This window comes from Ascaphus truei, chromosome 2, assembly GCF_040206685.1.
Source record: "Ascaphus truei isolate aAscTru1 chromosome 2, aAscTru1.hap1, whole genome shotgun sequence".
Classification (NCBI taxonomy): Eukaryota; Metazoa; Chordata; class Amphibia; order Anura; family Ascaphidae; genus Ascaphus; species Ascaphus truei.
Genome location: NC_134484.1, coordinates 47,272,546 through 47,296,763, shown reverse-complemented (window position 1 = coordinate 47,296,763; position 24,218 = coordinate 47,272,546).

Genomic DNA, 24,218 nt, shown 5'->3' with positions numbered 1-24,218 from the left:
GTATGTATGTATGTATGAAACAGCACAGAATGCTGTTTTAAGACCCAGGGTAAGCATGTAGTAACAAAGGAGAGAGAAGTGGGGTATGATACCTTTTTATTGGACCAACAAGTAGTTCATAAGTTTTCAAACCTCTCATGGTCCTTCATCAGGTTTGCATTGGGATTGTGTGGTTATTGCTATTGCATGTGTGACCACACCCCATTTGCAGTCCCCTAATCATGGGCGTCTGCAGGGGGGGCAAGGGGGGGCGCTTGCCCCCCCCTGGATCCTCGCATTAATTTAATAAAATATGCTGGGCCGCGGCCCGGGATTGGATGGGAGGCGGGGCTTTAGCGAAAGTAGACAGCAGCAGTCACGCAGGGGTGGGGGCCGCCACGCTCTCCCGCGCTTTTGCACACCAGCCAGCACCTCGATCGAACTGTCTGTTTCATTCCAGCCTCACCGTCCGTCTGAACCCGTGGCCGCATACGGTAGGGACCTGTGGGACCAGGGAGAGATGGAGATGCGGGGGAGAGAGGGAGATTGGGGGGGCAAAGAAGCTTGGGGGGGGTGAGGGAGATTGGGTGTGTGGGGAGGTTGGGGGGGGGCAGGGGTGGGGGCTGCCACGTGCCCTCCCGCTCTCCCGCGCTGTAACTCCCCATCCGGCACCCAGACTCTCCCTCTGGCCCTCCCTCCTGCACCCCGGCACCCCTAATCACTCTCACTGTGAGATGGGAGATGCAGAGGGGGGAGAGATGGGAGATGCAGGGGGGGAGAGAGATGGGAGATGCAGGGGGGGGGGGAGATGGGAGATGCAGGGGGGGGAGAGAGATGGGAGATGCAGGGGGGGGAGAGATGGGAGATGCAGGGGGGGAGAGAGATGGGAGATGCAGGGGGGGAGTGAGATGGGAGATGCAGGGGGGGGTAGTGAGATGGGAGATGCAGAGGGGGGAGAGATGGGAGATGCAGGGGGGGGAGTGAGATGGGAGATGCAGGGGGGGGAGAGAGATGGGAGATGCAGGGGCGAGAGAGATGGGAGATGCAGGGGGGGAGAGAGATGAGAGATGCAGGGGGGAGAGAGATGGGAGATGCAGGGTGGGAGAGAGATGGGAGATGCAGGGGGGGAGTGAGATGGGAGATGCAGGAGGGGGAGTGAGATGGGAGATGCAGGGGGGGAGAGAGATGGGAGATGCAGAGGGGGGGAGAGAGATGGGAGATGCAGGGGGGGAGAGAGATGGGAGATGCAGGGGGGGAGAGAGATGGGAGATGCAGGGGGGAGAGATGGGAGATGCAGGGGGGGGAGAGAGATGGGAGATGCAGAGGGGGGGTGAGAGATGGGAGATGTAGGGGGGGAGTGAGATGGGAGATGCAGGGGGGGAGAGATGGGAGATGCAGAGGGGGGGAGATGCAGGGGGGGGGGTGAGATGGGAGATGCAGGGGGGGGAGTGATATGGGAGATGTAGGGGGGGGGAGAGATGGGAGATGCAGAGGGAGAGAGAGAGAGATGGGAGATGCAGGGGGGAGAGAGATGGGAGATGCAGGGGGAGGAGTGAGATGGGAGATGCAGGGGGGGTGAGAGATGGGAGATGCAGGGGGGGGAGAGATGGGAGATGCAGGGGGGGAGTGAGATGGGAGATGCAGGGGGGGAGAGAGATGGGAGATGCAGGGGGGGAGAGAGATGGGAGATGCAGGGGGGGAGAGATGGGAGATGCAGGGGGGGGGGAGAGATGGGAGAGGCAGGGGGGAGAGAGATGGGAGATGCAGGGGGGGGAGTGAGATGGGAGATGCAGGGGGGGGAGAGAGATGGGAAATGCAGGGGGGGAGTGAGGTGGGAGATGCAGGGTGGGAGATGGGAGATGCAGGGGGGGAGAGAGATGGGAGATGCAGTGGGGGAGAGAGATGGGAGATGCAGAGGGGGGAGAGATGGGAGATGCAGGGGGGAGAGAGATGGGAGATGTAGGGGGGGAGAGATGGGAGATGCAGGGTGGGAGAGAGATGGGAGATGAGGGGGGGGAGTGAGATGGGAGATGCAGGGGGGAGAGAGATGGGAGATGCAGGGGGGGGGAGAGAGATGGGAGATGCAGGGGGGGGGGGGAGAGATGGGAGATGCAGGGGGGGGAGAGATGGGAGATGCAGGGGGGGAGAGATGGGAGATGCAGGGGGGGGAGAGATGGGAGATGCAGGGGGGGGAGAGATGGGAGATGCAGGGGGAGAGATGGGAGATGCAGGGGGGAGAGATGGGAGATGCAGGGGGGGGGAGTGAGATGGGAGATGCAGGGGGGGAGAGAGATGGTAGATGCAGGGGGGGAGAGAGATAGGAGATGCAGGGGGGGGAGAGATGGGAGATGCAGGGGGGGGGGAGATGGGAGATGCAGGGGGGGGGGAGATGGAAGGGGGGGAGAGATGGGAGATGCAGGGGGGGAGAGAGATGGGAGATGCAGAGGGGGGGAGAGATGGGAGATGCAGGGGGAGGAAGAGTTGGGAGATGCAGAGGGGGGGGGAGAGATGGGAGATGCAGGGGGGGGTGAGATGGGAGATGCAGGGGGGGAGAGAGATGGGAGATGCAGGGGGGAGTGAGATGGGAGATGCAGGGGGGGAGAGATGGGAGATGCAGGGGGGGAGAGATGGGAGATGCAGGGGGGGAGAGATGGGAGATGCAGAGGGGGGGAGTGAGATGGGAGATGCAGGGGGGGGAGAGAGATGGGAGATGCAAGGGGGGGGAGAGATGGGAGATGCAGGGAGGGAGAGATGGGAGATGCAGGGGGGAGAGAGATGGGAGATGTAGGGGGGGAGAGATGGGAGATGCAGGGGGGGTGAGTGAGATGGGAGATGCAGGGGGGGGAGAGATGGGAGATGCAGGGGGGGAGAGATGGGAGATGCAGGGGGGGAGTGAGATGGGAGATGCAGGGGGGGGAGAGATGGGAGATGCAGGGGGGGAGAGAGATGGGAGATGCAGGGGGGGGAGAGATGGGAGATGCAGAGGGGGGGAGAGATGGGAGATGCAGGGGGGGGGGAGATGGGAGATGCAGGGGGGGGGGAGAGATGGGAGATGCAGGGGGGAGAGAGAGATAGGAGATGCAGAGGGGGGGGGAGAGATGGGAGATGCAGGGGAGGAGAGAGATGGGAGATACAGAGGGGGGGAGAGTGTGTGTATGAATAATGTGGTGCAACTGCATGCAATGGTGTTTTTTTAATATTTAATATTGCTTTATTAACCTTCAAGCTTTCTCAAATTTGCTTGAAAATGCACCATTTGCCCACTTTTTTTTCAAAATTTTCTCGGGGGGGTGTGGGGGAAACCCCCCTAATGCTGGTTGGGCTCGCTCGCCACAGTGCACTCACCATCACTTTCACGCTGGGCACTGGCCGTTAAAATTATGCCCCCCCCTGAAAAAATTTCTGCGAACGCCCATGCCCCTAATACAATTGAATTTCAAAGTATTCCATATTTTGGGTGAACATTTACCAAATTACTAAACCGTGTAACATCTTCTGAATTATTTTTGTCCTTACTTTTCCAGAATCTAAGTTATGCTTTGTTGCATTTAAAAGTTAAAGCAGCAATATAATTTTTTGTGGGGGGATTTTATTTTTTTTTGCTTACTTTAAGAGATCTATTATTGTTGTTACCAACATCGTTTTGTATTCTTAAAATCTGATGCTCTGAAATACTAAGTGTCTGGGAGGTTAAAATGGAGCTCTCCCCAGATGTGCAGTGCAGCTAGACATTTGGAAAATCGTGATTATAAACAGACAGAAAAAAAAGACCAAGTCATGATCAAGGGGCAAAATACTTACATTATATGAGCTAAACTCACAGGCTTCTGGAAGGGATTGCTGCTTTAAAGTACAAACTGCTTTTTTTTTATTGTTTTCATTGAATATATGCATTAATATAATCCACACAATGATAAGTAATTAGCTAAGTTGCCGATTGATCTGTTCTCCTGTGATCGATCAGCGAAGATTCTGCTCGGGGGTTCACTAAATGGCTGTAAGTGCAGCAGAAGAGGACCAAAGATGCAATGTTCTGTGGGGAAGATCATGTGACCGGGCAGTCACTAGATACTATTGGTGCACTGCTAGAGAGAGGGCAGGGCTCAAAAAGGGGTGTGACAGCCTGTTTTAGAAGTGGAAGGGGATGTGACTTTGTAAATGGTTGCTATAAAAACAAACAAATGCTTGTTACATTATAATACATTAAAAATGTCATTCAGTTGTTTTAAAAAAATGCTTAAAGTATTTTCTCATAGTACAGAACTGATTTATTAAAAAAAAAAAACACATGTGGGATATTGCTTGGTCTGCAGTATTAAGACTAAAACTATATCCACGCAATAACACCAAATTTAAAATAGTGTTCATGCTGCTTTTATGAGACGTTACACAGAGGTTCCCACCTACTTGAGACAAATGTGTTACAGTGATCCCAAATAAATAATGATTATGTCTTCGTTCCAATGCATATCTTAGAAAATGCATGCCAACTGTAGGACAGAGGCTCCAAAAGTATAGTTTGAGAATAATATTTCTCTAAAATATTAAACTAACAATGGAAAATGATACTAAAGCATTGGTGCTCATCATTTAAAGGGGCATTTCCCTGTCAGTTTGCAAAATAAATACTTTGAATACAATTTAACAATGCAATTATCTTATTTGTTTTGTTTTTTTATTACAGTATACTTTGCAAATAAGCACGTTATTTACATCTGGGGTTTCTAAATAGGTGAGTGCTTGTCAATCAAGTGTTAATTCAAATGTAGCCCGTATGTGTTTGTGTGTATATGGGAGGTCTAGATTAAATAAAATGTCTTTAACCATCTGACAAACTAACTTGAAAATATTATTTTTAAATACTTGCAGGTCACCCAGACTTAACTATTAAACATGTCACAATGAATGGTTCATTTTGGTCACTGAAAAGTCTGCACTTTTGATCAGGTAACAAGGACTGAAACTTTAAGTGACATTAGTCAGGAAAGCTCTTATGATAAATAATTTCACCAATAATTGCCGACTGATATCAAGACATTAAAGCAAGCTTCCTAATCCTCCCCCTCCATTGATGTCCAAAACTGGTTTCAATGACAGCAGTTTATTGTTACAAAATATATTCTGCGCTGAGAGTTCTATAGATTGGTTCTGGAAATTATAGACAATATAGGAAGATCTATAAAGAATTGATATACAGTGCATGCGTATCTCAGAGGGTTCTAGTCATATCACTGCATATTTCGCAAGTGTATAGCAGCATATAATGTATTTTCCCAAACTCAAAATAGTATTACACTATGTGCCTTGTATAACATCCCCTCTAGCAACAATTCATAAATTGCAAAACTTGACACCAATAATACAAGTTGTCTTAATGTGCGTAGGTAAAAAGGGAAACACACTGAAAACTGTTATCTCTTTTTTCACATATATAATTCACAGGCATTCATCTGATATGCAGAATGACTGAATAAAACATTTATATGCTGGATACTGAAAAGGTGCTTATTTATAGTATCTGGCAAATCATCGAGTCATTAATATCTTTCTTATCATGTAATTCTTCCACAGCTACATATAACTTAATATATTGTGTAGTGTCCTTCTGTATTGGTAAGGCATGTTCACATTTAAATTCAATAATAAATAAGAACGTTTTAATATACGAGGAGCGTGTCTCAATAGTATAACATTAACTTTCTGGTCAGTGGCAGAATACTGTAACACTCCTAACAAATATGAAAAAGACTGCTGTAATTAAACTTTCAAGCATGCAGGTGCCTTCAGAGTACAAGAGCAGGCCAGTAGGTTCAGTTGTGAAAGTGGTCTGCCATTGTTATTGGAGGTTCTTTGTAGTTATTAGAATGTAGTTATTCACAGGTTTGAGTGTTCGAACCTGTACAGTAGTTCGAGTGCAAGTATGCACAGTGAATTCCCAACAATGACCTTTGTATGTGCAGCAGGAGCCCTTTGTAGTGGAGCATAGTTATAGGTACCACAATGTTATCGGCAGCCATAAATGGCTTAATGGTGTTCTGCAGTGTTCCTCTCCTTTTGGTTGATGGCATCTTCTCAGCACATTCTTCTGAGGAAGTCTTGAGCACTTGACAATCATATTTAAGAGGGATGAGAGGATAGCAGTTATTATTTTATGGAGAATTTTCAGCAGAACCTGCAATAATAAAATAAAGAAATTGTGTTATCCTTGATTGCTGAATGGAGCTGAAATATGCTACATGCACAAGCTTATGTTAAGGAAGAAATTGCACCCTTCTCTCTGATTACATTGCACTCTACAGTGATACATGGTGCAATTATTCCGTTCCAGCGTTCTGTAACATTGTGTTCTGTGTTCTCAGGGGATGTAGAATTGAATGCTACCCTCAGTACGGACACGCAAGCTCTGCCTTGTTTATTTTTTGTGTTGCCCTTAGTTATAAACAATTTCCCACCATAGGGTTTTTGTTTGTGTTTAAGTTGCTTAAACAAACACATCACATCATAGATGACACCAGGAATCATTCTCAAACCAGAAATTAAAGGATAAACAATTTGTTGGTGCAAAGACAAAATATGCTGCATTACCCCAATTATAACAGCTTATATGAAATGCCCCAATTCTAAATGCACTCACATTGACACAAATGACACATAAGCCCCATAGTATGTTAACATCTCCCATCAAGAGTATAAGAGCATTTTTTTCTTGGAGAAAAAAACTGCACTATATTTATCAATCTGTACCTCATTTCTGCAAATAGCAGATATTGGTATATATGGGTCTATGAATTACGAAAAAACATTAAAAGTGATTAAAGTATATTGGCGTTTCATTTATTTAAAATCCAGCATATCTTCTAGATGGAGTTCAGGCTACATGGCATGATTCTTGTAAGCCAGGCTATATACTGTACTATACACCACCCAAACAAGAGGAACAAGAGACAACCAGCCACTCTTAGTCATAGGGCAAAATGAGCAGAATCTCGTCTAAGAGACAGGAGGTACTTTGTGTATACAGTATGATGACATCTAAAAACTTTTCTTGACATTATATACGGATGTAACAAACCGTATTGTCTCCTGGTGCCGCTGTCACATGGCTGTGGTGGTCACGGTGCTGGAGGAGTAACACTGCGGTATTCCCATTCAAAAGTATGGATCCCCCACATGGAGATGGTGGCAGACCCTGTCTCCGGCGCCGCTGAATTTCACTTCTTTGACCACGGTGCCAGTGACAGGGAGTCTTGCTACATCTATAGTATCTAGTGGAGTTATTCTTTGTATTGTATCCTCCTTCTCCCTACCCACAATGAACTTTATTTACATTTGAATGTACTCATTTGGGCTTTCATGTTATGATTCCATATTATGTTGTTGAAAGATTGTGCTCAAATATGCAAATGTTTGTATTGTCGTACTGTGTGTTATTAATTCCCTGAACATACAGTAAAGTCATTGAAACAATGATGCCAAACCTCACAAAAAAAAAAAAAAACTATGATGAAAGGTAAATTAGCATCAAATGGAACATGCTAAAACTGTCAAGAGTTGGGGACAAAATGTGGAGCGATGGTGGAGCGATGTAGGATAAAGTATTCATGCTGTGGCGTAGGGTGCCTGAAATACACTAATGTGCCCATAACGACATGGGCACTAAGGGGTTCAAATGTAAATACTGTACAATACTTCACCTTTCAGGGAGGCAAAAGTGCATACCTAACTAACCGTGTTTTTTGAATAGAAAACATTGAGCAAAGAAAAATGTATTTATATCCAAACTGCGCTAAATAATTCAGCTTAACATAAATAAATGTGATTTAAATAAATTCCAGGCTTATTCCTGATCATTCAATAATCACTATATGTGGTTTCTTGTTAACACCTAAAATAACACTGGAATGCAAAACAAGGTAATGTAACTCTGTTATGAAACACATACACGGTGCGCTTAAATCTACTTAAAAAAGGTTAAAAGCTCCCTCTAGGCTTTTAAGAAAATAGCAACATTTTTATTCTCTTTTACAAAAATAACTAACTCAGTTATCCCTAAAGTGTAACATTATAAAAAAAATGGTAAGAATTGCTGCAAGATTTCAAAAAAGTTTTATTAAAAGGTAACTTTGATACTTTAGCCAGTGGTTTCTAACTTTTTTTGGTTAAAGAACCATATAATTATATTGTGAAATTCTGTGGAACCCCAACCCTCTCTATTTGTGTGTCTGAGATCAGGTGCATTGTAAGGAACCCCAAACCTCTCTAATAGCGCACCTCAGATCAGATGCATTGTAAGGAACCCCAAACCTCTCTAATAGCGCATCTGAGATGAGGCATTGTAAGGAACCCCAAACCTCTCTAATAATGCATCTCAGATCAGATGCATTGTAAGGAACCCCAACCCTCTCTAATAACGTGTCTGAGATCAGATGCATTGTAAGGAACCCCAACCCTCTCTATTTGTGTGTCTGAGATCAGATGCATTGTGAGGAACCCCAACCCTCTCTAATAGCGCATCTGAGATCAGATGCATTGTAAGGAACTCCAACCCTCTCAAATAGAGTGTCTGAGATCAATACATTGTAAGGAATCCCAACCCTCTCTAAAGCGCGTCTGAGATAAGATGCATTGTAAGGAACCCCAACCCTCTCTAATAGAGCATCTGAGATCAGATGCATTGTAAGGAATCCCAACCCTCTCTAATATCATGTCTGAGATCAGGTGCATTGTATGGAACACCAAACCCCTCAAATGCCGCATCCAGGCTGATTGCGTACGTGCGTGCACAACTGGGCGCCGTGACATCACGCTCGTATGTAGCTGGGGTGATTCTTGTCCTGTAGGTAGACGCGACAGGAGGCGTGTCGGTGGTGTTTCGGGGGGGCATGGCCGTGGCGTCACAGAGCTGGTTTGCCTTCATTGGGGGAACCGCTCACGTGATCTGACCATTGCGCCGCAAAGACAAAAACGTTTGTCACCGCAAGCAGCTCTCCGGCCAACGTGCACTATACATGATTACATTGCCCTAATGTGATTTATCGCACAGCTCTCTCTCATGCGCGCAAGCAGCATGGACACGGCCTAAGAGTCAGGAATAGTTTCAGGGGTTGCGACTTCGTGACAACTTGGGGTAGCCACTAGATATACATGGTCACATATAGGCAGCCAGTAATCCTAGAAAGAAGAGGCGCACCCTCCACCTCCATACCGATCATTCTGAGTGACTGTTCTTGTCAGATCCAGAAAAAGTCACACAGTACCCCAAGGGTTAACAAATGAGACATTAATTGCCAACTGTTTTAATTCATAGCAATCTACGTATTGCTTCGGTGTGTATTGCACATGTTCAGTGTAGATTGTGAACATAAACTGTTTCTGCATCATCTGCATTTTTGGGTCATTCCTCTGAAGGAAAAAATACACATCTGCAAGCTGCAACAAAAGAATGATCCAACACAACTTCTGCACTTATCCTGAATCTTTATTGGTTCCCTGGTAACATTTGATCCTGGCATCTCTGGAGTGGCTACAGCACAAGGGGTTAACAAAAGCTACGTCTCAGGAGCAATTCATTATCCTTTCCCAATGTTCATTTGGGCTGCGCACACTTCGACTTATCCTCAGCTGTTCTATGCAGTCATTAAATACCTCAAAACGGTCCTCGCTTCCAGTCATTATGGCTTAGGAGAAATGCCATGTTGGCCTCACAGGTCTCATAAGATAAAATTATTATACTAAAGAGAACAGAAGCGATTTTCATACTGTGACAATCAATCACTGCCGCAGGATAAAAACATATCCCAAGTTTTCTCTCACGTAATGACAAGCTTTTTCCTGCCACCCACATAATTATTACTAAAATCTGTATGCTAGATGGAGATCAAATTAAAGCTGACAATTAAGACAAAGCATTTTTGCACATTTTAATTAATTTTACACAGCAGAAATCAAAAGGCTGTGATCTAACATATTTGACAGTGCCTAACAATTAAAGAGGTTCTAAACTTATTAAAAAAATATAACCCTTCTAGCTAAGCGAGGTGTCTTGTCGAGGCACATTTGAGTATCACTTTAACCTTATCCCTTTCACTGACAAAGGCTAATTGTTCACCTGGGTAGCAATTTTCTAAATTTTGTTAAACATTTCTTCAACTATGATTCCTGTGAGAGTCTTTCTATGAAAAAATATATATCATTCTTTTTCTTCAGCTTTTCAGCAGTGTCTTGAATGGATTGCATTTGAATATTTTTCTCCTTAATATTGTCTCAGCTACTTAACATGCATTTATTTAATCAAACTGAATACTAATTAGTGTTGCACTGTATGTCCCTGATTATATTGATACTAGATATTTATAGGTTTACATACGTTTGTGGCCAGTACAGGCAGCATTATCCTACAGTAACCTTATTCTAATGAGATGTAGTTTGGCCGTTTTTTATGCAACGTTTATAACTTTGTGGCTACGACATTAACTCCGGGAACATAGCGTCCATTTCTGTTTTAATTAACGTCATGTTATGAGTTACGTTATGCATACATGTTATTGCTGTGGGTCCCCTGGGAACAATGATACCTGATACAGACCGGCCAACCTTAAATATTGGAAAGAAATACCAAATATTATGCCCTGGGTCTGCTGAGTACATTTATTTCAGATACTGTAGTGCCGACGGGTATTCTAAAACCTGGGGCAATCACCAACAAGACCCAGGTACATACTGGGTACATGCTGAGAACATGCTGAGAACATGCTGGGTACATGCTGCAACATTTCTGCAGGCAGACTAATGGCCCATCGGATTAACAGCGGGGGTCTCCGGCAGTCCCCGGTAATCCGATGGGCCATTAGTCTCTGCAGAAATGCCACTGAAATGTTTGCAGCATGTACCTGGATCTTGTTGGTTATAGCCCCAGATTTTTCAAGGCAAGTGTTAGAATACTCGTCGGCGCACCTGTATGTATAGGTTTACATAGTGTTTTGTCCACTACAAGCCCCAAATTAGAAAGATTGGGTAAGGTTCTTCACGCCTGCATTTTTCAGGGCTGAATGCCAAAGGTGTATGCCATAACTAGCAAGGTAAAACTGCCCTCAGGAATAAAAATAGCCCCATAGAGTAAACAGTAGATTTTCTAAAAATATATGTGTCAGGAAATCGGACTTGAGTAACATGTTTTCACCCCAAAAAGTCTGAAATTTTGTTTTTGATATTTGTCTCATACATTTGCACTAACTTTGAACTTGCATAAAAATTCCTTGCTCAGTGTAATCATGGAAAGGAATACTAAGGGCATCATGCAGTAAGCGGCGGAAAGGCACTTCTCGCCCGTTTTTCGCAAAAAATGCCTACCACTATTCAGTAAGGGGCGAGAAAGAGGCGAGAATAAAAAAAAACGCTAGTTTTTTTGGCCTTTTTTTTTTCCGCCAGTGGCGAGGCGAGAAGGCACTTTGCGCCTAAAATAGACACATTTTCCACCATGCTGTATTCTAGTAGTGGCGAGTAGCTTGCGCCGCTATTCGCCACTCTAGAATGGCATTTTTATGCCGAATCCAGCACGGCAAAAAAAGTTGGCTAGTTGATGGTGAGAGGCTGCTGATGAGCGGCGGATCAGCACTTAGAAAAAATTCTGGCCTTTTTCCTGGTTGGGATTGATGCCGCGGTTCTCCTGAGCTGATACCATTAATACCAGCACCGGAGCCCCCCGGCATGAATCCGAGGCAGGAAAAATGCATTTAAAGGCCACTTCATTACCTTAGCGGCTAACCGCTAAGGCAATGAAGGGGTTAACCCACCGTGTCAGGTTTATTGTGGGTAGCGGGGGTGGGTGTGGGGGTATTTGGCCCTTATTGTTTGTTTAGGTCTTGCGGGGGGGTTGCGGGTGCACTTAACCCCTTCACGACCGTAGCAGTTAATACCGCTACGGTCATGAAGGGGTTAAGCCCTCCTGCTACCCACCCGCAAGCCCTAAACAACCACCGTTGGGGCTAATACCCCCTTCACCCACCCCCACCCCCGTACCCACAATAAAAAAAAACACACTACAGCCCCACACTAAATAAATAAAGATATCTAAATAAATAAATAAATATATCTAAATAAATAAATAAATATATATACTGTATATATATATATATATATATATATATATATATATATATATATTTAACATACACAAAAAATGAATACCGCATCAACGACCAACAAATAAACGCTTTATCTAAACCTATCTTTACCAGAGAAATAACTGAAAAGAAATTACAGAAAAATAAATTAACTGTTAGGCGGTGCTAGAGGAATAAAGTAAATATGAAAACACAGAAAAAGAGACCTCAAAGGAGCACTCAGACAAATTATGCAAAATAATGATAGTAATTTATTAAATCAAAAAAACCAATGATGAAAAACAAAAACTGCTGACTGAAAACCTGCCTGGCTAGACAAAAAAAAAAATTATTATAAGGAAATGAACAGACCCAAAGAAAACCTAAGTTACCATAAAAAACTCAAACATGATATGATCAGTACTAAAGATAATATGACCACTATGGGGACAAGGTCCCCATAGTGATCTACAACCGGCCGGTCGTGAATACAAATACTGAACTAGTATTTGATTGGCTACCGTACCATGTGTGGCCGGTCATGTTTCTTTTCACGACGTCATCTTAAAGGCAATTGAAGCAAAGCCATTCTGATCGGCTGTGCTTTCATTGCCTTTAAGTGACGTCATCATTTTTTTTTTCTCGGCCAACACACATGGTTTTCACAGCCCAATCAGGGCCGTGGGAACCATGATGAAAATGTGACATCATAGGCCTTTAAAAGTCTCATTTTGAAGGCAGACGCCGAGGAGGAAGGACCTCCTACAGAAGAAGAAGGCCAGGGCGTGGCCGTAGAAGACACGAAGACCCCGGAAGAGGGCCGCAGATAGAAGAAAGTAGAATACAGATGAAGATGGATTACAAATAGAAGACCCGTGGATTGTTTTGGATTTTTATTTTAATGTTAATTATTTTATGGTTTTTTATTTTATGGGTTCCTATGCGTGGTGGATTGGTTCGAGAGTGAGCTGTTCAATGGGAGTCGGTGAGTGGGTCAAGTAATGGTAAGTGAACTAAAGAAATGTATTTTATTTAACTTGTTCTTTTTTATTAAAGCTTTTTTACATGTGTATTTATTTATTTTTGGTATATCATTTCTTGCCACTGTATATATGTATGTCTAGATCGATATATACATACAGGGTAAGAAATGATGTTGTTTTAAAAGCTTGATTTGCTGTGTTTTAAAATATTTTGGCTATGCTGCTTTGCATAAATGTGTGTGTCATGTATTTTAAAATTAGACAGATGTAATTTTTGCTATTGTATGGTGCACTTTAGGTCAGGTTGAGGCTTGCTTTTGTATATTTTATTTTTTGGTGTCCTTCTATTTTGTATGATGGTAACTTGTTCTCTTTAACGGTTGCTATAGTTAATAGTGTAATTGGTATGGATGCTATTTTAATTGTTTGGGGATGTAATTTATGTCTGCAAATTGATTGATGGTTACTGGATTGGTTTAAATAGTATACTTGTTTGGATGTATTGGTATTTTGTTTGGAATATGTTATTGTTAACATTCATTTGCAGAATGTATATGGTGCATAGATTGTATGCATCATGTATACAATGTAAATGCAATGTTTTCAGTGGCATTTGTGGCTTTTGATTGGCATTTGAGGATTTTGACTGGAAGATCAGATTGGATTATTAAAGGAAATTTATTTTATTGTAGTGTGTCTGTATGGAGAAGTGGTATTTGTAGTACAGCATGTTTTTGATAACCCTTCTACATTTATTTGTATATTGGTTCATCATGTGTGTGTGTGTGTGTGTGTATATATATATATATATATATATATATAACTATATATATATATATATATATATATATATATATATATAGTTGCATGATGAAGCCACTGTACAAATGAATGGGTGAAGGGAGGGTATCGGCCCAGTGTGGCTTAACCCCTTAATTACCTTTGCGGTTATTATCCGATAAGTTATTTAAGGGGTTAATTGATATCTGAATGTAATTGCAATGTATTGGCTTTGAATTGGCTATGTATTTTGTGGGCAACGAAAGACAAGTATGTTGCTGGCGACGGGGGCTTCTTATTGATGAGGTCAGTAGTACTTTATTTATTTTAATATGCTAGTTAATGTGTTTAATAATGGGCAAATAATCTATTATCCCTATCTGGATAATAGTTATTTTGCACATTATTGTACTGTAGGTGTTGGGGGAGGGGGTGTATGTATTGAATGTATAGGCCAGGTTTATTTTTTTTACATTCAGGGTTGGTTTCTTTGTTCTGAGTGAGACCTCTGGAGACCACCTGCGGTCTCCTTGGGTATCTCACGGGTATCAGGCTGGTGGTTCCACGGGTGACACCTGCGGGGTTGAAACGGTGGTCCCACATCTGTGGGGGCACCGCGGACCCGTAGTCTGCGGGGATGAGCCGGTGGTCCCACATCCGTGGGGGCACCGCGGACCCGTAGTGAGCACCCGTGAGTTCCCCAGACCCCCGTGAGAAACACCCGAGGCCCCGCAGACACCTGTGGGTCTGACCCGGGGCTCCCAGACATCCGCGGGCGTACCGTGGGGACCCAATTGTGGCCCACGGTGTCCCAAGGAGACCACTTGGGGGCCATGGCGCTTGGCGAGACCCACCAACAGGCCTCCAGAACCTGTGTGAAACATGTTGCTGGTACCCTCTAGGTCTGTCAGGTGACCCGCCAGCCCGCCGGGGACTCCCGTGGGGCTGGGGTATGAACCCTGTATGGAAAAGGATAAATCATGTATTTATGGGGGGGGGGGGGGCAAAGGGGGTGGGTAATGTATTTAATAAATAGAATGATGTTTAATGTGGGGCTGTGTATTGTTTTTATTGTGGGTACTGGGGGTGGGCGGAGGGGGTATTGGCACCAATGGTATGTGGGTAGGCCTCCCTTGTGGGTAGTGGGTGAGGGTGGTTAGGCCTCACAGGGTGGGGGGTTAGTGTGGGAGGGTATGTAGGCCTCCCGAGTGGTGGGTGAGGGTGGGTTAACCCCTTAATGACTGTAGCGGTTAATAACCGCTATGGTGATTAAGGGGTTAGAGGACATTACATTGGTTGTTTTTATTCTTGTTTCTGTTTTGCAGAAGCAGATGGGGCATTAGCAAGATGAAAATGAGGATGGCCTTCATCATGGCAGCCGGACAAGGGTGAGTGCAATATGTATTTAATGTATTTATTGTTCTTTATGTATTTTAAATGGACAACTGCACTATTATCCATTTGTGGATAATAGTAATTTTGCCCATTACTGTATTGTATGTTGTGTATTGCAATGTTTATTGGGGGCAATTGTCCCCAATAAACATGCTATTATGCCTTAACCCCTTCATTGCCTTAGCGGCTATCCGCTATGGTAATGAAGCAGCATTAATGTATTTTAATAATATTGTGCGGGAGCAGGGGTTCCCCTGAGCTGAACCGCATTGATTTATGCCTCAGAGACCCCCTGCTTCCCGAGTTATAGGCCCCGGTTTGGGGGATCGGTTACAGTGTCGACACCATCTTTATTGCGGGCACATAGCGTATGGGACGCTATAAACATGGCGGTGACACTGCCCACCCGATCACACATACCGGGGCCTGTAACTTGGGAAGCAGGGGGTCCCTGGTCCACAAAGCAATGCGGTTCAGCTCAGGGGACCCACTGCTCACTGTACAGTATTATTAAAAATATATTCATGCTGCTTCGTTACCATAGCAGATAGCCGCAAAGGTAAGGAATGATTGTGTATTGATACTGTATGTGTGTTTTATTCATAGTGTAGATGTGCAGAGGGTCTCCGGAGCTGAACCGCTTTGGTTTTAGGTCCGGGGACCCCCTGCTTCCTGAGATACAGGCCCCTTTAGGGGGTGCCGGTATCCCTCTGCTTTGTTTACATTCCGCGGTCACGTGATCGGGACCTTGAAATGCAGAGGGATACCGGCACCTCATAAAGGGGCCTGTATCTCGGGAAGCAGGGGGTACCCGGACCTGAAACCAATGCGGTTCAGCTCCGGAGACCCCCTGCACATCTACACTATGAATAAAAATGGTTTATAAAATAATTTTTAATGTGCCTATGTTTGCGCAGAGAGAGCGGCGGATCTCTCTCTGCTGCAGACATATCTCGGCAGGGGACGGCTTCTCGGCAGCTTCTCGCCAGGTAGCCGTCTTGCCACAGGTTACTCGCCATTTTATCAAATGGTGGTGGCGCATTCATTCGCCAGGGATTCGGCCCTTACTGCATGCAGCGAATTTAACACGCCAAAAACATGGCTAGTTCCAAAACTGGCGAATGTTTTTTTTCGCTGCTTACTGCATAGACCCCTAAGTGTTTCGCCCTGTGTCTCCTGTGTAGATTAATACAAGATGTATAGGTGTATATAGTGTGTGGACAAATAGAAACCGGTAAGACTGTGTAAGGCTGGGGCCATAGAGGGGTGAGGAGTGACGAGCCGCGCTGACGCTGAGGCTCGCCTGCTGAAATCTGCGCGATTCCATGGACTTGCAGGCGAGCCAGCGTGCGCGAAGGGAGCCGGGGGGAGGTGGTTGGAGGCGGGGCAGTGACGTCGCTGGGCCAATCGCCCGCGACGCACTGACGTCAACGTCACGGCGCCGACATCACGGCGCCATGACGTTGACGCTGCTTCAGGCTGATTGGATTTTTTCAGCCGACAGCGCACTGAAAAACAGCTTGGCTGTCGGCTGAAAATTCCAAAGCCTCCGCACGCCTGCGGACGCTCGCGTGAGCCCCCTCTCAAGGCATCCTCATTGAGGATGCAGGGGCTCAGCGCTGAGCGTCCGCACGGCTCAGTGCGGCCTGTCCTTCTATGGACTCGGCCTAAGGCTCTTCACGCCTGAAGGGCCACGTCATAATTGGCAAGCCAACCTACCCTCTAACATAAAAATATAACCGTAAAAATATACATTTATATATATATATAATATTTTTATACATATATATATATATATACAGTATATATATACACATTTTCAGAAGGCACATAAAATTAGATTGGAAAGCTGTATTTAGGAAGCACTGAGGAGTCCTTCTACTCCGGTGTCCGACTGTGTATGTGACGATTAGGGAGCTGGCAGAGGTGATTGTGGAAGCGGAGAGTGGAGCGCTGGGAGAACGCCAATACCTCAACCGCACCCAAAGAAGGCTTGGGGCGACCTTCATACGCTCTAAAGGCTTTGTACTCACTTACTCGTGAGTGAAATGGACGAGATGTTTACTTATTTTTAACAGTAAATGCTTTTATGCTCTGTTCTCTTTTGTTTCTCTTTTCCATATGGGCTGAAGATCTCTCCCTTAGAAGGAATAAGTGACGACATCCGCTGCAGAGACTTTTAATATACCCCAGTTTTTTCACACCCGCATTTGCCACATAGGATACAAAAAAAATTCCTAGACAGTAATTTTTGTTAAAAACAGTGGTCTTGATATTTTTTTCTCATAAATTAACATAACTTAATTAGACTTAACTTCAGATTTTGCCATCACTGGAAAGACAAAACAGCCCCAAGGCATAAATTCCTCCTCACCAATGTATATGGAATAAGCCTTAATGTCTTTGGTGCCGCTGCAAGGTGCGGTCGCGGCAGCGAAGGATTAATACTGTGGAGGGGTCTCATTCAGAAGTGTGCAGGCACGGTCCCCAGCGCAGCAGACTTTTTTGTCCGCGATACAGGGGACAGTAAGTCAAGCTGCATCTGTACATTTTCATAAAGTACGCACCCAAAGAAGGGCAGACATGGGTAATATATCTTTCCCATCAAGAATATTTTTTTCAAGAGTCAGCAGTTCACTGCCAATGGTAGGTGTTACCTACAGCAGGGGAGCGCAATCTGTGCACCCCCCTGCCGGCTGTCCCCCTCTCCTCGCGCCCCCACCCTGCTAACCTTGGCTCTGATGTCCTGGCATCATAAAATCACATTGCTATTGCAACACAATGTCACATGACCCGCGGCGTCATGTGATGCCGTGTTGCCATGGCGATGCATTACCAGGAGCCGTCTGAACCAAGGTAAGGAGATGTTTACTGAGGCTTTGTAGCTCCCTTGGCATTAATTTAGATGCCTTTGGGAAGAGCGTGGGGCCTCTGTAAACCCCGCGCCCTCTGCAGCGAATCTCACCCCCCCCCCACTTCGCACCATCCCTGATCTACAGAACCAAAGGAAATGTCATATTTTTGCTATTACATTTTAGACCATGATTTATCTGTCCGTATTGTAGTGTATACTAGCAAAACATACGGCATATCCAAAGTTGAATTTTAAATTGGTGTTGTCTCATTTGCATTTTTAATCATGAGACCTCCCCATTCTAATAAACATGCAATCAAAATTCTAAATTCACAATGCACTACGTAATATGGCTATCCCAATTATTTCGGAATTAGCCATATTATATATAAAAACATAATTGTATCTACTTTTAGAAAATATAACATTAAATACATTTATTTTTTGTTTAGTTAATGTTGTTACATGGATAATGGGCGGGGGATCACAAAGTTGAATCAGATGGATTTTGAAGCACTGCTATTTTCTAAAAGGAAAGTACTATAGGAAAATAAACACGATAAGAAATGATCAGATATTTATCCCCAAGCTGAAATTAAAATATAAAGCAATAGTTTTTAATCTTTGTTCTGTAGGTTAATATCAGTTTTTTTCTAAGAAGAATTTGGTGATCGCGGAAAGTTTACTTTTCAAGACACAATTATTTTATTTTGCTATGTTTTTAATTTAAGAATGTAATAATTCAAAAATATTAATACATTTTATACTGTAAAGTTATACATTATATATAATATGGGTCACATAAGACCTATCACAATGATAGCATTTTTACATTTACAGACTGGGTATGCATTAATACAAAACATTTTTAAGGGGTTCTATACTTCTTCAGTGGTGGAATCCTACTGATATAAAGGAAAGAAGGGGGCTGAAAAAATGTTTAGTTGGGGAGAAAGCATAGATAACTTTGCTATATCTATAACTTCCATTAGATAAAATGTTACACAATCTTACAAAGTTACAGGCATCTCCAGTATAAACACGCACGCTCTTATGTCATAGTTACTGTAATATGATTGACACATTATTTTTTCTCAAGATTTTCTCCTTTTCACTGATATCAACAGGCCTTTTATCCAACCAAAGAAACTGCCAACATGAACATTGTTCATAGATGTACAGCTGCAGCGGCATGTATTCAAACAAATCACGGCGCCGATTTCGTGTGCTCTGCTGTACTCCACGCAGAGTGAACGCGGCCAATCGCCCCAGGCACCCGCGCTTATCGCGATTGCTTTGTTAAATTTCATGGATACTGTTTCTTTCGGTGCAATGAAATGAATGAATTGCAATGTGTACAGTACTGTGCCAATTTAAGGTGTTTAAAAAAACAGAACTCTAAAATGCCATTTTCTGCACTCGCTGCACTCGCGTCTTAAGGCGGTAAGGTTGGAAGACATCCTGTGTCATGACATCGGTATTCCGATGTACACAGCGCGTGATTTGTTTAAAAAACGGCCGCTGCAGCTGTAGTATATGAGCTTTCGGTTACCTCAAACATCTCTACAGTATTTCAAAGGTGTACCGCGCCAAATGAGGGATTGAAATAATGGGAAAAGAGGAGAGAATCTACTTTTCAAATATAATGTGTGCTCACACAAAATCAGGTACATAATAGAAATACTAGAAGGCATGGCTCAATCGGCTAGACTCGCTGTTAATAGATGCTTGCAAGGAATAATTTCAGCAACTGATGTTTGTTCTACAAAATGTATAGCATTTTAATTCACGATGATACCACGTTTCTGGACCCATCGTCAGGTGGGGGAGTAACATTAAAAGTGATGGCAGTGCCTTTTATACCCCCTAAAATACGCGGGGACATCCCGTTCTACAGACTGGAAACAAATCAGAAGGGACATCATCGGCACACAGTGTAACAGAAAAAATGTGTCTGCGTGTCAACAAACGTGGTCAATCATCAATTATGTGGCATTTCACAAATATACATCTGAAACATAAACAGAATGTCAACACAGTATAAAGGAACGTTCTCTCTCTCTCTACAGTATAAGAGTATAATGCATTCATTTAAATACATAACATTTTCACAATGGTGAAAGTGACCCATAATATAAATACAGGTAATATCTCACAACTACATTACAATAAACAATAATATCCATAGCAAGATTGCTTTTCAACTTACAAAAGTACCAAAATACAAAAAATATAAACTCATATTTATCAATCAACTAACCACCTTATTATGAACTCTAATCAGGAAAAGTGACAGATAAGGGCAATCGATATATGCAATTTCCCCTATATTAATAGTTACAGCATAATCCATAACAACTGGATTTCTAATTTTTATGAAAAATGTTCTGAAATCATTGATCTCATTCATACCCCTAGGGAATATACTATCTAGGTCAGGTATCCACTTGGTTTCACATTTTAGAAGATGATTCCTCTTATCCTAAGTGGTTCAGCATAATCAATTAACTGAAATTAAAGCTGGCTGACATTATACTGTATAATGTATCTATCTATCTATCTATCTATCTATCTATCTATCTATCTATCTATCTATCTATCTATCTATCTATCTATCTATCTGCCTATCTATCTGCCTATCTATCTGCCTATCTATCTGCCTATCTATTTGCCTATCTATTTGCCTATCTACCTGCCTATCTACCTGCCTACCTGCCTATCTATCTATCTATCTATCTATCTATCTATCTATCTATCTATCTATCTATCTATCTATCTATCTATCTATCTCTGTCTGTCTGTCTGTCTATCTATCTGCCTATCTGCCTATCTATCTACCTATCTGTCTGCCTATCTGCCTGCCTATCTGCCTGCCTATCTATCTACCTATCTGCCTATCTTTCTATCACATCAGTTGCTGAAAATATTCTTTGCAAGGATCTCCTATCAGTGAGTCTAGCTGATTGAGTGCTGCCTTCTACTCTTTCTATTATTGGTTTGAAATGATGAAGCATGTATGTAAAATGGGGCTGTATAAGAACGAGAGACATACAAAGAAAACAGGGCTGTCTGAGATATAAAGACAAGCAGAAACCACAGCATATGGGAAAGAAATGTAATGTAAAAATGAAACAAAATAAACTGAGGGCACAAAAGAAGCGTTTGGTTTCCTGATTGTGCCAATTTTCCATACTTAATGTAAAAACCTTAGAGCGCGTCTAATATCAGTCCATTTTCCTTTTATGTTTTCTAAGTGTCTGGAGAGCTTTAGAATTTCTTTACTGTATCACTTCACTGCCTCTGTTGGAGAGCTCCCCTTTGTCATCTATCACCAATCCGAACAAGTAACGTCTCACATTTCTCTCCATTTTCATCTCAAGGTTCTACAGTATTTGTAACCAGACACAAAATAAGTTATGGTTAGTAACAAAAGGGCCAAAAAACCCTCCACCGTACCGCAGGCATAAGCTATAGGGCTCCATGTTAAAAATGGACAAGACGTAAAAAGGTGACACACAGTGCGTGCTCATTTCCATGTCATTACCCAGAATCCCTAGCTGCAGTGGAAGCATGGTATGCTAAGAGATGATGGTGAGAAGCAGGTTTTCAGACCTGTCTGAGACATGTGAATGTGCTCACAAGTGATATTGTCAGATTGTTGTTCGATGTTCTGCTTCTCACTGGACTGTTCACCATGAACTCTGTGATCACCCACACAGCTTGCCACACTTTTAGACACTAGGTGGAGACACCCATGGGAATTGCTTTTTCGATTCGTGTTTTGTCAATTGCATTTTCTTGAACAATTCTATGACTGACGCACATAACATCTTTTTTCCTGTAAAACGGCAATGGGAAATAAAAATGGCGGCTTCATTTCCAAATGCCTCTCTTAGAGTTTCCTATTCAATAACTGTGAGGCTGCTTCCCAGTGCTGGTGAAGAGTGGTGCTCCATTTAAATGAAACAGTATTCAAAACTTCTCCGGCATGGGGAAAATGTTGAAGAAGGGCCCTTGTTAGATATAAACAAAATCATTAACATACCACACTTTGATCATGTAAGGGTGTTGCTTTTATAGCTGCCACAGATTCTACAGAAACGATACCTCTCAGGTTACCCCATAACAAAATATATTATAGCTTATTGTAGTATATCACATGTACATCACATGTTGCAAAGTAAAAAAAAACCCCACTGAATTCAGGGTTCCCATGACATATGCAATAATAAACAATACGGGAACAGAAACACTGAAGCTGTTAATCAGGGATTCTCATCCACTTTGCAACTCAAATTTCTACATAAATATAGCATATTATTACTTGTCACTTATTATCACAAGAGCAATTGAAGAACGAGTGCTGTCATTATCAGTGTGGGTGAGGTGAATGTAATAGAAAAATGGAAGTGGCATAAGGATCTTTCTAAAAGCAACATTTACTAATATCCATACAGCCATGCAGGAAACTATCCACTCTGTGGAAAATACTGCTAGGAAAAGCCTAGAACTGAATGTGGAAAGGTCCAATATGATTGATAATTATTTTCAGATGTGCAGCGAACTACTGTGTACTGTATATAACAAGAGACAGGGGGTGCCCAATGCTGCATCCAATTGACAAAACATATAAAGTAAAATACTTCAATAATAATAATTGGTTATTTAGTTAACCCTTTGGCCAAAGGCGTCATAAGCCTGCATACCAACGTCAAGGTATAACCAAAATAATGCAGGTCCTACACTACACTGTGAAACCTTTCCCTTTACCTCTGTGAGAGGGGAAAAAAACCATAATGGGTCTTGTTCCTGCAGCAAGTGAAATGACCTTCCAAGTTAAAAGGGTGAAGGAGGAGGAGTGAGCTCTGGGGGGAGGTGCCACAGCCTCCAAAGAGACATAGGTTAACACAGATACCCAGCAAGCTCAAGCTCCCCCACCCACCACAAAGTGAATATATATTTATGTCAACCAGAGAGCTACTGAGCGTGGCAAATACTGTGTACTGTAGTTGGCTATGAATATCTGATTTGTTAGAGAAATAATTCTACTAAGGGAGGGCAGACCAGAGATGGAGAAGAACATCTGGACACTAATTTAGAGTTCTCAGGAAATATAAATCTGTAGATTTCATTCGGTTGTTTCCAAAGGGAATTGTAACTTCACAGTTATGGATGACTCTTCTACATGAAATAAATGGAGATTATTTTATGAGTACAAACTCAATCCACCCTTCTAATTGAAAGTATTAAGGAATCAAAAGTGCAATGACAAGATTCGTATCCAGCGAATAGTTTGATATAACTCGTCACCATCTATGGAAACATCTGCATTAGGTCCTTCACTCTGTGACGAAGTTCAGCTTGGGCTTGAGGAAGGACCGCGTGGGTCCAAACGTACGTTGCTCTAGATTATGTTGGTTGCCCTATGTTTCAATAAATTTCTTTTTTTCATCTGGAGAGTGCTGCGGACCCTTTCTTTGTTATTTATTTACTGGACTGGTTTGGCGTTCCCTGTACCTCTGCATGCATCTCAATTACTGTTAAGTATACTTTCTCTTATTTGTTATATAGTCTGCTGTATTTGAGTGCACCCAGCATTTTTGAAGTGTATGTGATCCTTGGATTTCGGTGAAGTATATTTTTTGTACATTACCTATGACACGTGCAATTGCGAATCTGTGAGCTAGTTAGTTTGTTTATGGCATTCTCCATCTTTCTCTCTCTCGCAGGCAATATCAGGACCAATTATGGGTTTTCCCTACAGAGGCAGCTCCCTTGAGTGACAGGGGAGGAGGTGGGACTAGGTATGTGTGCTGCCCAATCCTGGGTTCAGACCTGGTATCTTCCCCCCACTGTACTTAAGGAGTTGCACCACCCAAATTTAGTAGTGTCTCTACCGTTGAGAGAGACAGGTAACATGCAGGATTGCTGTGTACTTGCATACCCTGGTCCTCTCCCCTTAGGGGGATAGTGAGTGTTTACCATCCCCTGGCCCTGCTAGATGGTCAGGGAAGAGCAGGGACTGCTGCGGGGGCCCTTGGCCCATAGTGTAGGTCCAGGGACCATCCGGATGTTGGAGACCTACAATGAACTGCATTGGCAGAGACCCACGTGTTACTGTGTGTA